This window comes from Chenopodium album, chromosome 8 (assembly GCF_948465745.1).
Source record: "Chenopodium album chromosome 8, dcCheAlbu1.1, whole genome shotgun sequence".
NCBI lineage: Eukaryota > Viridiplantae > Streptophyta > Magnoliopsida > Caryophyllales > Amaranthaceae > Chenopodium > Chenopodium album.
Window position 1 is genome coordinate 56,607,733 of NC_137841.1, and position 17,938 is coordinate 56,625,670.

General features: G+C 39.3%; 1 non-coding gene across 1 annotated transcript; it reads left to right on the plus strand.

Moving 5' to 3' along the window:
• The first annotated feature begins 12,949 nt into the window (after window positions 1-12,949).
• On the plus strand, window positions 12,950-13,055 carry LOC145557044 (small nucleolar RNA R71). Its single transcript, XR_014092124.1, has one exon. It is a non-coding gene; the product is annotated as a small nucleolar RNA R71 (small nucleolar RNA).
• The last annotated feature ends 4,883 nt before the right edge of the window (window positions 13,056-17,938 follow it).

Below are 17,938 nucleotides of genomic sequence, written 5' to 3' on the forward strand. Positions count from 1 at the left end.
GTTCAAGTCCATACTGTCGCATCAGTCGAGAAGGACAGTAAAAAGTCAGTCTTGAGATACTAGGAACACGGCAATACAGAGTATCATTCGTAGCAACCATCCTAGTAAGCCTCCACTAAGGCACAACCGAACAAATGGAAAATTCTCTTTTTGCAAAGAAATTCTTCCAATCTTCATACGACATGTTCACATAATAATTCTTCTTCTTGCGGACTACATCGTTGGGACCATATTTTTTAATATCGTTGGGGGCTTCAAAAAGTTCTAAACGCTCCATCAACCAAATCTACATAACAAAAAAAAAATCAGTCGAAAAAAAAAATTGCAGATTCCATCGTGATACGGCAAAACTCACCGTGTCACGGCAGAAGGCCACCGTGACACGGTACCTGTTTTGTGTCACGGGGGTTACTCGGAGCATGTTTTTACCTGCAGCAGTACCAGAGAGCCCTTTCTAACGGCTTTCCGGTCAACTTTTGCTTCGTCAAGGCCGCGTAAAGTTTCTCCAAGGCACTTAGGCATAGGAGATCTCCCAGATTCAACATGTTCAAGCACGAATGCTAGACAAGCATGTCCTACCCTACCGTTTGCAAATAAAAGCTTGCTAAACATGCAAAAAATATATGCCTTTTACGGTACACATGATAAGACTCAGAGACAGGGCGATTGAAATATAAACTTGCAAGTTTTTCTAAGTCTACCTCATTACCACACACAACTCTATTTAAATCTGGATCTATTAGATTCAGATGGCGTTCAAAGTCTTGGTAATAATACTCACGTAGGGTAAGCATGGCAATAAGATTTCTAGCAGGAAATCCAAATATGGCACCGAATTCCTCAGGCAGAGGACATATTTCATCGTAATCAAATTTAAAAGAATGTGTTTCTGGACTCCAATAGTCTAATGCTGCCCTAAGAAAATCATGTTCAATCGCTACATGCCTCAGGGCTAGTAAACCCCTGACATGAAACAATTCCAATTCTCTTTTGTCAGCATTGGTCAAAGAATAAGACCGGTCACGCAATGTATTATCAAAATTCTGAGACATTATTATTGAAATATGAAATTCTAATTATTTTGTGTTTCGTAATTATGCATATCACAAATATATTGGTCCTATTTTATAGCAAAAACGCTCGGAACTACTCAGAATTTATCTTTCTATACGCGTAAACCACACCGTTATAGAATATGCGCACCGTGAGACGGGAATTCCCGCCGTGTCACGGGAATTTGTGCCGTGACATGCCAGATTTTGCCGTGACACGGTGTACGCGCACCGTACACCGTGTCGCGGCGCCCACGCGTTTTCTTTTTTTTATCCTTTTCCTGTATCTATCCGGATTTTTTTTAGTGTTTTATATTCACCGTTTATTTTTTTAATTCTGTTTTTTTTTTTCGAGAACTTAATTCCTAATAAAATTCTCAACTTCTTTTATTAATATTTTTACTTTAATTTTTATTTTTAAAATTATTATTAATTTTATTTTTTACTCTTATTTCTATTATTATTTTCTTTTTCTTTGGGGAAGTTATAAACCTCGTCCTATTTCCAAACATATTTATTTTTAAGTAGTTGTAAAACTTATTCATATTTTTCTTTTCTTCTTATTTATTTTCTTTTGGGGAAGGTCGGTACCCTCCACTTACTCCACTTACACTTTTTTGTCGCGTCATTATTAAATAAACAATCACACACAATGAGTCTCAAGCATACACTAACACACAATAATAAATACATAAAATGTGAATAATGTACAAAATGAGTCATAATAAATGAGCAGCGTCAAGTGTCATCACAGTATGTACAAATAAAGACCCTCGGTCAAAAATCTGTAGAACTAGAAGAGTAAGGATCAATATCATCTCCAGCCTGTGAATATGGGAGCGGTGAGCCAAAGAGTCCCGCCATCATCCGGGTACGAGGAGTAGCATCCCTACTAGTCCCTATAATTCCAGTAGCAGTCAAACTCAAAGCAGGACCCGTCCAACTGGCAAACGGCGTAGACCGACTCAAAGAAGTAGGAATCGTCGGTGGAGGCATCGTCCCATACACTGGAACTGAAAACAAGCCAGACACCAGTGGAGGAACCCTAGACGACAGAGCTGAATATAAGTCAGGATCCACAGGAGTGATAACAGGCCTAAGCTAAGGCTGTGAAAACTGAGAAAACGACTGTCGCTGCCACTGACCCTAACCCTAAAAATGCTGGGAGGACTGAGGCTGCTGCCACGGAGCCTCCTGAAATGGCTGAGAAAGCTGAGGATCCCGCTGAGACTGAGAATGCCGATGAACCTCAGGAGATCGTCTACCACGATTAGGCTCTCCCTCGTCCGAGCCTCTATGCCTCGAGCGCGAGCGGGACCTCCGTCGCTCCTGAAGGACACAAAATCAAAAGATGTCAACAGTGCGAAATAAAAAACAAATGTTAAAAATGAGAAAAAGTGAACATACCTCAAGAATATCGCCAGAACTGCTCCGACAACTCGCACCACGCCGAAGCTTGATGATGCAGCACTTCAGAGCGTCAACCAGCTTCATGAATCCCATTATCTCTGAACGGGTAGGCTGAGAACAAAAAGAAGAAAAATCAGTAACAAGCGGTGTCAAAAGGGATGAATAATGCATCAAAAGCTTACCGGATCAAAAACATCAGGCAGAGACTCCTGCGCCTGTCTAAAACCCTCTGGCGCGTCAACAATATGGTCCTTAGTAATACCAATCGGCCCTGGGTAGCGGACAGATTGAGGCGGAATCTCAATCCTCCCCACACGGCGAACAGTCGTCTGAAAATACGATCGAATAATCAAGTTATTCGACTATTTAAACAGAGACTAACGACAAACTCCTCAAAAGAAATCGTACCTCAGGAAGACGGGGTGGAGGAGCCAGAGAGGGAAGCAAGTCTTGCGCATAATCACCCTCCATGCGCACAAGCTCTTCCTAAGGAAAGGTGTAGCGCTCTCCCCTGTTTATCAACTCCCTAAGCAAGCGCGAGTCCAGCATCAACTCCAATGGAGACAAGGGCACCATAAAGCGATCACCACTGTGCTAACAAACGACACGCTCCCCCAGATACCAGACAAAGCGTTCGGTACCAACAAAAATAATGCGGTACGCTGAAAGCTGCAAGGCCTCGGGAAGATTAGTCATCCCAGCCCAAGGACGATACTAAACATCAATAACAACCTGAAAACCATAAAAAGTTGCAATGAAGCACCGGAAATAACGTCAAGATAGAAAACAACAGGCTACAAAAGTAATTCTTACACCAACAGAAGAGGTGCCTCGGCGTAGCAGCCCGCGTAGCGCAGAGAAAGACTCCACCCGTGACTCTCCTCGGTCACGCTAGCTGGCCCCGACAGGGAAGTCATGAACCGCCCCACGACGCCGTCGAGGGGCCAATCCTCGAAAGTACTCGTAGAACCATAGCTGCAATGAAAAGTAATCTTTGAGCACATAAGTCGAACAAATTAAAATAAAACAAAAAGATGAAAGGATCGTCACCTCTACGACTCTCCATAAACCGTAGACAGTGACAGGGGACTCGTCGTTAAGCTGCCTACAGCCATGACATAACGACAAGAGAAGGTCGGCATATCTGAGGCTGGCTCACCTAAAGGATCCCATCTCACTGATCCTGACTAAAGAAGGAAGATAGCAAACGAGCGCACGCGAACTCCTATCAGGAGAAAGAGTCATGGAAATGAGAATCAAAATGAAGATCCGCACTCGCTGCTCAGGTGATGTCTCCTCCATGTCGAAACCACGGGCTAGAACCGAAGCCAACTCTGATCGCCCGCTCCTAGGACCACCTCGAGACACCGGCTGAGTCCTGATATGCTGAACGATCGGACCTAACAAATCGGCTGCCTCAGCCTCTCCCCAAGAAAGATCAGACATCTGTGCTACGGCCCGGTCAGTGAAGCGAAGACCACTGATCATGCTAAAGTCCAGAGGGGTCACTGTCATCTCCCCCCAAGCAAAGTGAAAGGTGTTGTTAGTATCCCTAAAATACTCCAACAACGCGCGAACGACTGTCGCACCGCAACCCCGGGGGCTGCAAAACCCTACGATCGCCGAATAAAAGTCTACTAGACCAGCTGATTCCCATAAGGCGTTCGTAGCAAGATCCCTCGTGATAATCTGATGAAGTCGAGGAATGAAATCTCCGGCTCCAAAACCGTGATGGCGAAGCATGCCGTCAACTATGCCGGCAAGTGGACGATGAGAAACGTGGTTCTCACGATAGAAAACCAACTGGTCTGGTGTCCACGGAGGTGGATCCCACCTACCTCTACCCGTAGAGGGTCGAGGCTCAGACTCTAAGACGTCATCATCCAAACCCTCGGGAATCGTGGGAGTGTCCTCCCGAAAATCCTGACGCTGGCCATGAGTGGAAAGATCGCGATCTCGTCGTCTAGGCATGCTATTATAAAAATAAAAATCTAAATGCTTAGCATCATTTCCTAAGATATTTAGTTATTTATATCGAGTTGCATTTTAATAAAAACCTAAATGCTTAGCATCATTTCCTAAGTTTTTTAGTTATTTATTGCGTTTTCTATTATACGCTAAATTTTTACCTCAAGGCTAAAAATTAGCAAAATAATGGAATTATTTATAGTATTTAGTTTCTCCATGACGAACTAATACTATGTTCTCCTAATTGCATGATACTGTGTTCTCCATGACATTGTAGTACATACACAACACAAAACATGTTTCAAAATTTCACGAAAACAATAGATCGACGCGTCATGGCACATTTTACAAGATCTACAACCACTATGTCATCATTTCAAGTGCAAAAGAACAACATGAACAACAAGAACGCCATTTCCCACAAGTAGTACCAAAAATGGTGATTTGCTCAATTCTTCACCAAATCATGCAATTTTTGTCTCAAATCGCTCACAAACACACATACAAACATATACAAGTAAATTCATGTCAAGAATTTCAACATAAACCTCAAAATCAAAAAAATCCCCAAATAGATTTTTAAGGGGTTTTTTCATGAAATTACTCATTTGAAGCAAATTCGAGACAAAATCAAAGGAAACTTACATAGATCATTGTGAAGAACCAAAAATGAAGAAAGTAGCAAAAAATTAGAGCAAAATTGATAAAAATTTGAGCTCCAAAACTCGAAAAAACCGTGAAGACAGCAGAGCAGGCCGCCGCGACATGGTCAACAAAAACCGCGACACGGTGATCAGGTTCAATGTCACGATGATCGGATTCCATGTCACGGTGATTCTAGGAGTTGACGGAGCTCCGATCAGCAGCAACGAGCTCTGAACGGCAGCAGCAGCAACGAGCAGTAGCGAAAGAAAAAGAAAGAAACCCAGCAGCGCCGCCGTGTCACGGTAAGGGGATTCGTGACACGGTGTAAACAGCAGTACGCCGGTGCAGCCTCGCCGTGGCACGGGAATTCGAGTAAAAATAGAGAGGAGAAGTGAGAGCAGAAGAAGAAAGAGAAATGGTAAATGAAAAAAATGGGAGCAATGTCTGATATTTAAAGCCAAAAAATGACTGTTACACGACCCCGTTACTGTTCCACGTTTCCCGTTACAGAGTAACGGTGTTCAGCGCGTGGGATTTTTATGCCAAAAGAAATCCCGCGACACGGGAATTCCTCCCGTCTGACGGAAATCGAGCACCGTGTCGCGGGATTGATCCACGTGGCACGGATTTCAAGCTTTTGTCTTGCACACTTTTCGAAGTTGACAGCAATTATTCCTGGCATTTTGACCAAAATTGCACGATTTTCCGCACAAATTGGACAGTTAATTTTTCAGTAGAATTATGCGGAAAATTCTAACTGACGTTTGAAGGGTATCAAAATTACTATGTTTCCCCTAGGAAGCGTCAAAATCAATTTTGTCGATATTTTAAACACCTAATATGGTCGGATAGTCGACTTGAAGGTGTGAATCATCTGCGGCCCACGTTCGGGGATAATCGAACCATTATACACTTGCAAATTTCAGCGATTACAGTAGTTATCGGCTTTCCTCAAGCATGGAAAGCGTTATCGGTGGATTTTTCTTCAAGTACAAAAAACCGCCAAGTCGGCTTTCCTCAAGCATGGAAAGCGTTATCGGTGGATTTTTCTTCAAGTATAGAAAACCGCCAAGTCGTCTTTCCTCAAGCATGGAAAGCGTTATGGGTGGATTTTTCTTCAAGTATAGAAAACCGCCAAGTCGGATTTCCTCAAGCATGGAAAAAATTATCGATAGATTTCTTCAAGCATAGAATGACACCAAATTCATACGTGGACTTTTCTCGGGCATGGAAAGTATCATCTGGTAGGTTTCTTCAGGCTTAGAAAGTTACCAAATTCCTCAGTCGGCTTTCCTCAGGCATGGAAAGCGTTTCAGCGAACGTCATCCGGAGGATTCCTTCAAGCATAGGAAGCTGCGAAACTCATTTGTCACCGATACACTGGTGCCAGATACGTATTCTATCCTTTTACTCTTTGGAATTAACATTTTTCTAAAGGTATCGGCGTATACAGAGTGATTTAGGATCGCAGAACGTCTTAAATCATTCTCCGTCCCTATCGACTACTTTGACTATCGTTTTCGAAACTGACGTTTCTACAAACTCAGACAAAGTGGGGGCTTCTGTAGACACCTAAAAATGTCTCCCCAAAACCAAACCCGATGATGAACGATCTTTCACCGCCACTATTGGCCGGGTTCAGTATTTAATCCCAAGAGTGCTTAAAATATCGTATTTAATTAAATTCAATTTTGGAATAGTCCATGGATTAGTCTTGATGTTTGGTCAAAGCATAGTTTTAATTTCAGCCCAAACTTATTATTTAATTTTAGCCCAAACCTTTTTTATTTTATTGTTTTATTATTTATTTTGGCCCAAACTTTTTATTTATTTTATTTATTTTAGCCCAAATAATAATAAAATCAGAAAATGGCCCGAAATTATCAATTGGCACTTAAAATGCTGAACAAAATTAGGGTTAAAAATGAATTTAGACGGAAAAGCGGACTGAAAATTCACGCGTCACGGCAATAGTCCACCGTGTCACGGGAAACTTTCCCGTCTGACGGTGCGGTTCCCCCTAACACGGGACACCTTCTGTGACACGGGGGTTTTCGTGTCCTTTCTGCGTAAACCCTTAACGCGTTTTCTCTCCCGTTCAGCATATATTTCTCGTGTCACACAAAAGTACACCGTGACACGGGAATGTTTCCCGTATGATGGTGGGATTTCCCGTGTCACGACACACTTTTCCGTGTCACGGTATACTTTTTTAGGGTTTTTATCATTTTAGGGTTCCGTGTGTTCCCTCAGCACATTTTTTCTATAAATACCCCCTCATTTCTTATGTACGGGGAATCAATTAATTCTCTATTTTTCTCTCTTCTATGCTCTAGCCTAAACACTAGCCTACCCTTATTCTTTCAAAATTCCTTCTTCAAGCACTCCTAGGAGCCCATACTTTACTCGTGGTTCTGTCCTTAAGCCAAGGCGTGAAAGGTAGAACTGTTTGAGGGTTTGGCCTTAAATCAACTCTACTTTACTTAATTTAATTTAATTATTATTTTATTATTATTCCTTGAAGTTACTAACTCGTGTATTATTTTGTAGTTGCAAGCAAACAGAATCAAAGTAAGAATTATGTTTTTTTTATTTCTATTATTTTTTTAACGAATTTTATATTATTGGAATTATAGTTAAATTGCTTCCAATATTGATGTTTATTCTATTATATTATTATTGATCACCATATTGAATGTTTAAAGGGAATATGTAATTGAAAATCACGCCTAATAAGATAATTTGGACGACCGAATTAGGCTCCTTTTTAATCTTGTTGTTAAATCAAGTGATCACCATATTTTAGAATTATATGTTGCATTAATATTCAACCAATTTAGCATAATAATAGTTTGGAGCAAATTGAATTTCTGTTTGTATGCCTTTGAGATCGCAGGAATCATTTTTCACTATAAGAATCGAGTAGAGGCCAATACGGGCGAATGTGACTCCATGACTCACTTCGTACCATCATCGCCGATCCTCCTTTCGTGGTTCCGAACCATATAGAGTAAGTAATCTCATGGATTATGAATGGGGTGTAACCTTCACGGGTCAATCATTGTTGCCTATCGTTGTCCCTTATCGTGGTTGCCTTTTTATGATCCGTGAACGGTTTACAAGTTCCTTAAAAACTTGTTGGCGGCTCCCTAATTTATTTGTCCCTAATCGTATTATGTCAATTCCCGGCCACTTCCTATGAGTGCCAAGCATTTTCTCACATGCTTTTAACGTAGGCGCACTTCGAGCGACGCCTACAGCCACCGAGACAAACCCCTAAGAAAAGGAAAGTTCCTCCAAGCTAATCATAGATACATCTCAACATCCCATCAATACAAAGCAAGCACACATAAGATAAGGGATGGAGGCAAATGGCACAAAAATAAGGGAACTAGCTACCACTACAACTCGACCTCGGTACTCCTCACCAGTAGCCACCCAAGGAATCCGAAGCTCCAACTAAATCATTTTACCTAACTCTTGCTTTGGAAACACCGAATACCCCAAAAGCCGATGGAGAACTCGAAGACATGGTTGGTACACCTTACTAATCATAGCATACCGGGTCACAAAGTCACCATACCCTGAAATGGTATCCCACCATGAGTTTTGATCATACTCATCATTGAAAAAGAGCTCAGGATTCAAAATATCCGAGTTTGGATCGACGTCAAGAGCCGCATTGAACAAACTCTTCAAGAGGTTGATCAAATTGGATGTTGAAGGGTTGAAACCGAGCTCGATAGTAACCTCTCTCAGCCACAACAAGATCAACCGTAGCCAAGAACTCCAAAGTAGGTTGAACATAGGTACGGAAGCTCTGGCTCACGAATGATCCCATACGGATGTTGTTGAGCAATTCCCTTAAGTCTTCATCAATTCCCAACTTAATCATGTCCGGTTGGAAGTAATGTCGGGAAGGTTTACAGGAACGGTTATTTTTAAGTTTGGTGTATCTCGCCTTTTGTATGGGGTCGGTAATTCGTAATTTGGGAATAGAGGTAGGTTACAGAGATTGTGAGGTAGAGGGGAAGGAGCGGATTCGTTAATTAATACATTGGTCTTTCGCTTCTTGAGAAGGTTTTTAATGTGTTTAGACATGGTGAATTCTCGAAGATAATAGCTCAACAATCCAATCACAATACACCATAAACACCACAAGAAAAACCAACCAACAATTCAAGATGCCTCAATCAAACTCCTTTACTAACACCGTCAATCAACAACTCACTACCAAAATCAAACAATCCCAAATTTACACAATCACCACCCATTCAAATCAAAATTGTTTTCCAACCATACACCAATCACAATGAAACCAATAACCAATGCTCAACAATATCAATGTCACACTACTAAAAATACGACCTTAACAATTCTCAACAATCATGCTCAATTTAGCTACAAAAACATCAAATAACACAATGTGAGGCAATAACAATCAGCAACAACATATTTGATGTTTTAGCACAATTTCTTTCAAATTATATCAAAGAAATGTTTTAGCAACAACATTTCTGTGAGGCAATAACCAAAATTCAACGTCAATCATCAAAATCACCAAAATTCATACTACTAATATTCACAACCATCAACAACCCAATACTTACAACTATATGATATAATTATGCAATTAAGAGTAAAAGAAGATATTTATACCATACAAGATGCAAGATTGAACAAGTTTTGGCCACCAATTCCCTCCCAACAAAAAAAGCTCCAATTTGCTTCAACAATGGATGAGAGAGATTGAAGGTTGGAATATATGGAAATAGTGTAGTCTTTGTTGAAAAGGATGAAAATGTGGAAAGATTTGATGATTTTTTATTGAAAATTGGTTGAATGTGTGATGAAATTTTGTGAGAGGGGTTAGGGTTTGTGTGGTTTTGAGAGTGAGATGAGAGGGGTGCGTTCGAATGTGATAGGTAAGAAGGATAAATGAGGAAAAAAAAGGAAAGAAGAAAGTTAAGGCACGGCTGCAGGGGTGCGCACCCGCTCGGCCAAGCTGCGCGCCCGCCCCCATGTCGTGCGCGCACGCGCCCTCCTTGGAGCGCTTACGCCATTCAGAGCAACTTGGTTTTTTGCTTCTTTGGTGCATTCATCTGTGGTCTTATCGTTCAATATCATCCCGGGATTTTTGAACCCATCGTAATGATCAGTTTATAAACATGAAGAATGTGGGTTCAACATCCCTAAAATAATTATAGCACCACAATGAACTCACCAAGTTCAAATTTCTTTCAAATTTTAGCACAATTTCCCTATCTTACCTCACTAATATTTCTTACCCTTGTTACCTCAAAATTCGATAAAATTAACATATATCACATTGAAAACCGCAAAACGCCTATCCATTGCTCGTGCTCATTTGAATTAATCCATCTCCATGAATTTACCCTATAATTCCAAAATAAAAACAAGTGAAAGAAAAGAAAATAAAAGAAAGAAAATTAAGAAAATAGAAATCAAAAGGAAAGGTTAGAAATCTTTGGGTTGCCTCTCGGGAAGCGCTTGCTTATGGTCCTAAGCTCGACCCTTCCTCCAAATCATGGAGGGTCAAAGGACACCACCTTACTCAAAGTGGCGGAAAGTAAAAACTTCTCTTCAATTTGTAGTAACTTCTCATTGTTGCTTGATGAAACCTCATTTTCTTGAACTTCAAAAACAACCTTCTCATTCTTCAACTTCAATCTCATTCGCTTCTTCCTACAAGCCCTTGCCTTCTTCTTATCCTTGTTCCTTCTTGTAGACGGGTTAACACCACCCACTTCCTTGGAACCATCCTCCTCCTCTTGAGGACAAAGCTCAAACCAATGTGGAATGTCAATTACCTCTTCGTCCTTAGCCTTTGAAAGATTTTCTTCTTCACTAACTTTCATGCCATCAAACTTCACAAGCACATCATCAAACATCTCATAAACACCGTTAGTTGAATAATTAATCACACACACATTATCCAATGAACGAAGGGAATTATCATTCATGACTCCTTTCACAAAAGACAAGGATTCATGCATTGGTTTTAGCTTTAAACTTTCTTTTTCATTACCAACTCTCAAAGTGATATGACCTCCTTTAACATCTATTAGAGCACCCGAGGTAGCTAAGAATGGTCTCCCTAGAATAATAGGAATGTGGTCGTCCTCTTCAATTTCTAGCACAATAAAATTTACGGGAATTGTGAAACAACCTATCCTAAGGGGAACATCTTCAACTCTTCCTTTTGGGAACTTAGTAGATCTATCAGCCAACTGCAAGGTCATATTTGTAGGAAGAAGTTGTCCATGCTTAAGCTTCTTGAACACCGAGTAAGGCATAATGTTAACACTAGCACATAAGTCACACAATGCATTTTCAAACAACTTACTCTTGATTTTGCACGGAATAGAGAAATTGCCCGGATCTTTCATCTTCTTTGGTAAGTCATTTTGAATCAATGGACTACAACACTCACCAAGCTCTACTGAATCTATCTCATTGCACTCTCTCTTGCCACTCAAAATATCCTTAAGGAATATGGAATATCTAGGCATTTGGGTCATAGCTTCGGTGGAGGAATAGAAAGATGGACCTCCTTCAACATGTCAAGAAATCTCCCAAATTGTTCATCTTACTTGTTCTTCATAAACTTTTAGGGATATGGAAGGTCGCGTTTTTTCACTTAGTCTTGCACTCTCTCAACACTCTTATTTTTCTCATGGACCTCCTCTTTTCTCACACTCTTTGACACACCTTCCTCTTTTTCCTCACTTGAATCACAATCACTCTTCTTCTCATCCTCCTCACTATTCCTAAAAACTCTCTCTTCAAGCACTTTTTCACTCCTTGTGGTGATAAAATAAATGGGCTTATTAAGATCAACTCCTTGAGAGGGTAGTGAAGAAGGGCTAGCATAATCTTTCAAAGTGTTGGCTAGTTGAGTGATTTGGGTTTCAAGCATCTTGTTGTGTGTCACTATCTCATTGAACTTCTTATCACTCACCGACATGTATGTGTTCAAAATCTTGGTTTGGTTCTCAATGGTCTCCTCTAAGGTAGTCTTGGAAGATGGGGTTTGAGCATAAGAATTATCACCATTGCCTTGAGGTCTTGGAGCAAATCCGGGTGGGGGTCCCCTTTGGTTGTTTTTTTTGAAAATTTCCCCTATTTTGATTGTTCCAATTACCTCGGCCTTGATTGTTACCAAAATTTTGGTGTTGGCCACCAAAGCCATGAGATTGGCCTTGATTTCCATACCCTCGAAAACCTTAATTTCCTTGGTTCCTGTAACAACCATTGTTGTAGTTATCAAAACTACCTTGTTAGTGAGAATTCCTATTCCCAAAATTCCTTGGACCATCAATTCTTTGTCCATTGTTATTATTGGAAACAAAATTCACTTGCTCACAATCATTGTTTTCAACATCATCACAATTTTCAAAAGCATTTGGACAATTAGAAGAATCATGGTCGTAAGACCCACAAACATCACAAAAGACACAACCACTTGGCATATTACTTGAATTAGAAGGAGGAATAGAGTTAGAAGGTGTACCTCTCCCTTTTATGTGGGAGGGAAGACTTGGTGCAATCGAAGAGGCATTCTCTAGCTTGGCTTTAATCAATGTCATATCCGTTCCCAAGATTGAGATTTGGGAAGACAAGTTATTGATTGCATTAAGATGATCAACCAAATAAATCGTTGAGCCAATTTTGCTTATGGACTCTCTCTCTCCCTCTTGCAAATCCATGTAGTGACGAACTATATCCTCAATTATATCTACAACCTATTCTTCGGTCTTGTTCCTAATCGGGCCTCCGGCTCCAGCATCAAGATACGACTTCCCTTGGGGGCTGAATCCTCCATAGAAATTTGTATGATTTGATAAGTTGGAATTCCATGATGAGGACATTCACGTTGATACTCCTTGTATCTTTCCCAAGCCTCATACAAACTCTCACTAGGATTTTTCTTGAAACTTTGAATTAGAGTTCTTGCCTTGGCGGTCTTCTTTTGAGGATAGAAGCAGGAAAGAAACTCCTTAGTAACCTCATCCTAAGTTCTCAAGAAATTAGGTTTCACTTCCTTGTCCAACCATTCCAAAGCCCTTCCGATTAGAGAAAACGGAAATAGTTTGAGCCTTATGAATTCTTGAGAAACCCCATTGACCTTGATGGTATTACAATACTTCTCGAACTCTTTGAGCTGGTTTAGTGGGCTTTCATGCTTGGCACCACTAAATTGCCTTCGTTAAATCATTGTTATCATTGCCAGCCTTATCTCAAAGTCATTGGCGGGAGTTTTTGGTGGAGTTATGCCACTCTCAAATCTATAAGCGCCGGGAGTTCCCAACTCCTTCAAAGCAACTCTTGGATTAGCTCTCATGCTTACTCGATCCTCCTCTTCTTTTTCTTGATGAATTTCTCTCTTGGAGAGCTTGGACTCAAAGAAAGATTAGCAACCCTAATCCTTGTTATTTTTTTCTCGATTTCCGGATCAAATGGCACTAAAGTCCTTCCTCTTATCCATGCATACAAAAAACTCAAAACAAATATCAATAGCACGGCTACAAATGTAACCTAAAGAGAAAAATCTTTTTGATTTTTTTTTAAATTAAGTGAAATAGACTCAACAACAATAGCAAACAACTACGTCATTCCCTGACAACGGCGCCATTTTGATCAAGGGTGGAGACTAGGTCTTTGAAAACTAATCTACCCTCGGTCAAACAAAATTTGTAATCTCTCAACACACGTTTATACCTAGCATAGGAGTAAGTCGAGGGTCGAACCACTAGGAATGGGAGATGAATGCTAATGCTAAAGCTAAGCTATCTCGAAGTAATGAATTAAGTTGTGTATATACTTAACAATAAAACAATCAAGAAGAAATCAAATAGTAACAAGCACTAGGGTTAGGATCCACATATACTTGCAATGGATATAGCAAATTAAGATTTGAGATAACTAAGTTGAGTGTTGCGAGAGAAAATCAATTAAGCAACAAGAGAGTATGGTGGGCTAATCTCCTAGAGGTCAAGCTAGCGTCAACTACGAGAGACTCTAACAAGGAACCTTGCAAACCTACTCAATCGACAAAAGCAAGCCACAAATCAATTTTCCGTATCAATGTGAGCTTACAATGCATTCTAGTGTAACAATCAAAGTTAGCTACTCTTCAATTAATCACACACATGAACTTAATCAATCGACCAATTTAATCACACCATCAACTCCATCAATTTCCCCCAATTAGCATCAATCCATTACTTATATATGCTTCACCATTCCCCTAGCAAAAGAACTACTCAAAATCCATAGAAATTAAGATCAAAACTAAGCTAAATTACAATTTCATCATCATCATCATATCAATAAAACTAATTCAATCACAAATTCAATTCAAACTTGAACAATCAACTAAACAATTGAAATGATAAGCTAAAGATTGCATTAAAGTAAAAGAAATCCTTACAAACTTGCTTCAATTCAATGGAAAAAATGCTAGAATCATCAATCTTCAATCACCAATCAAGAACGTCTCACTCTACAATCTAGAGTTTCGCTCTCTACAAAAATGATCTAAAATTCCTCATCTAATTCTCCTAATGAACTCTCTAATTCTCTTTCTAAAAATAGAATGAAAATCTATATATAGTAAAAGTAACAAAGAGAAAATAGTTAGATCGTCCCCAAATAAACCCGTAACTATAAGGAAGAACGCGGTCGCGCAAATTTAGGTATAGAACAGAGACCCAGACAGGCGCGCCCACAGCACGCACCAGGCCGCGCGGCCGCGCCAAAGTCTCTCGCGCCCGCGCCTGGGAACAAGGCAACCCTCTTCACCATCATATCGATGCTCCTTGTGCGTTCCACTCAATGCTTGATAAACACGGGACCTTGCATTTTCCAAACTCCATGTTTGTGGGTTCAACACGAGAAATCATGCCCCCACGGCTTGAATGCACGGCTTAAGGTCTTTAGGAACTTGCACTTCTACATGCTTGAGCCTCAAATGGAGAACATTGGGCATCCTAATCAATGCCAAACTTGGGAAGGGGCCTCGGGAATCATTGGATAACGACCTTAACCTGAAAATGAAAGAAAACGGGCAAATAAAAGAGAAAATAACAAAATAAACCAAGAAATGCATAAAGATAGAAATTCAACTAAGAAAATGCAAACTAAAAAAATAAAGAGTAAAATTAAGGAAAAGATAAGGAAAAGAGCTATAGAATAGCATGAATTCCACCCTAAAGAGAATCAAATGAGTGCAATAAATGACACTCATCAGATAGCCATCCTAGAGCAGAATAGCTAATATCTCTAGAATCTTTATAAATTATATTGTATATAAGAGGACTCACCTACATATACAATAAGTGAGATTTCCAAAAATAATAAGGGAAACATGATTATAGTCTCATAAGCTATCATAGCCAAATGTATCATATGGAGTAATATATATAGAAAATTGTCACGTACTAAACTGTTGTACAAGATGTAAACCGATGCTGAGAAAAGGCATACATAACACAAATACTAATACAGGCACACATTCTATTCCCCTTCCTTACTCGACTGGAAAGTAGATGCATCTCAAGCATGGATCGAGGAATTTAATCAAATGCAGCCTTCAAATCTTCAATATAATGACACTAACATTTTTTCTTTGAAGGAAAAAGTTTACATACACTCCATAACAACTTCAATATTTCCTCATTAACTCACTTCGATCCATAATTACCAGCAAATATAAACAACTGAGCTAAGCATATGTATATAGCAGAAGAGATTAGAACTTACTTCACGAGGAAGAATGCCTTAAATAGTGACAATAGTCTTATCAAGAATCACTCGTGTTCCAAAAATTATCCCTATCCACTTTGTCATGACAACCAACCACCCATTCTACATTGCTAATTTCCACTCATACTGTCACATTCACATATAAACACATCAATCTGTGACAATAATGTACGTATTATACCCTTCAATACATTCAAATTTAACACTTTTAACAAATTCTAATTTACAATAATTGAGGCAAAAATTGATTAAAATGCAGCAAATTTAGACAAATAATTGAAGCATGAAACAATAGTATAATTTCAAGCAAAGACCTGAAGAACCCAAAAATTATAAAAAAAAAAAACAGAACAAAAAAAAAACCCAATGGAAGATCTTAAAACCCTAAATAAGCGAAAACCCCAAATTGACTATAAATAATTCAACATTATAACCCAAATAGCTGAGTATAAACCAATCAATCAAAAGAAAATGCGAAAACCAAAATCCACATTTCACCAACAACTCCCAAATCATCAAACCCTAAAACATAAAACCCAATAATTTCAAGATCAAATTCCCGATCCAATCAACATAACCAGCTCCAAATCTAATAAAAATAAAATCAACAAAATTTAGAATCAATTCGAAACATTACAAACCAAAATTACCTGAAAAAGGAGGGAGATCAATGACCATGTTTCTAGGCATGCTTAAGATAACGGATTCGTTAAGGTAGGAGAAAGATAGCATAGGCTTCACCTTGTCGGGAACTTCCTTCACTGTAACACCTCGAAGCTCGTTGTTAAATCTACGCAACGCCATTGTTGTTCGATGAGAGAGAAGGAAAGAGAAATTGGGGATCGAATTTAGATGATAACCCTAGGTAAAGATTGAATAACCCTGGAGAAAGTGATCACCAGCAAGCAGAATAAGGGTAAAATAGTACTTGAACATTTTGAGGGGCAAAATTGTCATCACAATATTACTAAGGAGTTTTCAACTCTCAAACTTGTCACTTTTAATAGTTACAGATAACAAAATAAAAAATCAGATCCAAGCAACACTCAAAAATCAAAACATAAGGACTAAGCGTTTAACAATCTAAACAATTAACCTTTCACATATCGACAAGCAAGAAACAAGACTAACCTTCAGTTCTTTTGCAAGTAAAGTCAGGCTTGCTTGATCCACCCCAACTGCAAGGCAAGCAATCAAACAATGAAGCAAAATAATATACAGAATGAAAATTAATCTGGATTCACATTCATCTCATGGAAAGTTATAGGGTGCAGAAAGGGCAAATGAAATCGCCACTTCTATTATTCTGTCCAATTTTTTAACCTTCCAGTTAATTTCTCAGGTAGGTTTGCCACCTACTCACCAACTCGTCACTTTCATTAACATTGTGACCTATGTATGTTTGAGATCAACAAAAGTAACAAACTTTAACAAAAATATCTCTGCACTCATAAAAGAAAATTCAGCACACATAAATACAGAATAATGGACCAATTGACCATGCTTCGTTTGACATAACAAATAAAATCTTTCTCCCTGTCAAGAATATGAATGGAAAAGAAAGACTACTGATTTGATATCACTCATATCCCTCGAAAAAATTGTATGTAAACCAGAAAGTTCAGAAGCCCAAAAGGCAACAGTGATGCTTTTACAACTACCTTAGATTTAAGCTAACACAAGATTGATCTAACCAATAACAAACATACAAACAAATAATTAAATACTTACCCAAGCTGATCAATAGCCATGACCCTAAATCGACGGGCCAAGGTATCAAAATTTCGGAAGAAGAAGCCTTGTGAAGCACCATATCCATGAACCATAACAATTGTCGGGGAGTTTTCATCTTTGTTGTCAAAGGTAACAGTATTTATAAACCTAGGTTCATCACTTGCAGCTCAAAAACAACCTAATATTAGAACCGGGTGGACCGGAACCTATATTCACTTGTTCCACCACAAAAAGGGGTCCTAAAATAAAACAAATTATCAAACCCCATAAGGCAAATTTTCAAAAACATATGTACGATTCCAAATTCATTAAAACTCGTGATGTCATGTCATCTCACAGAG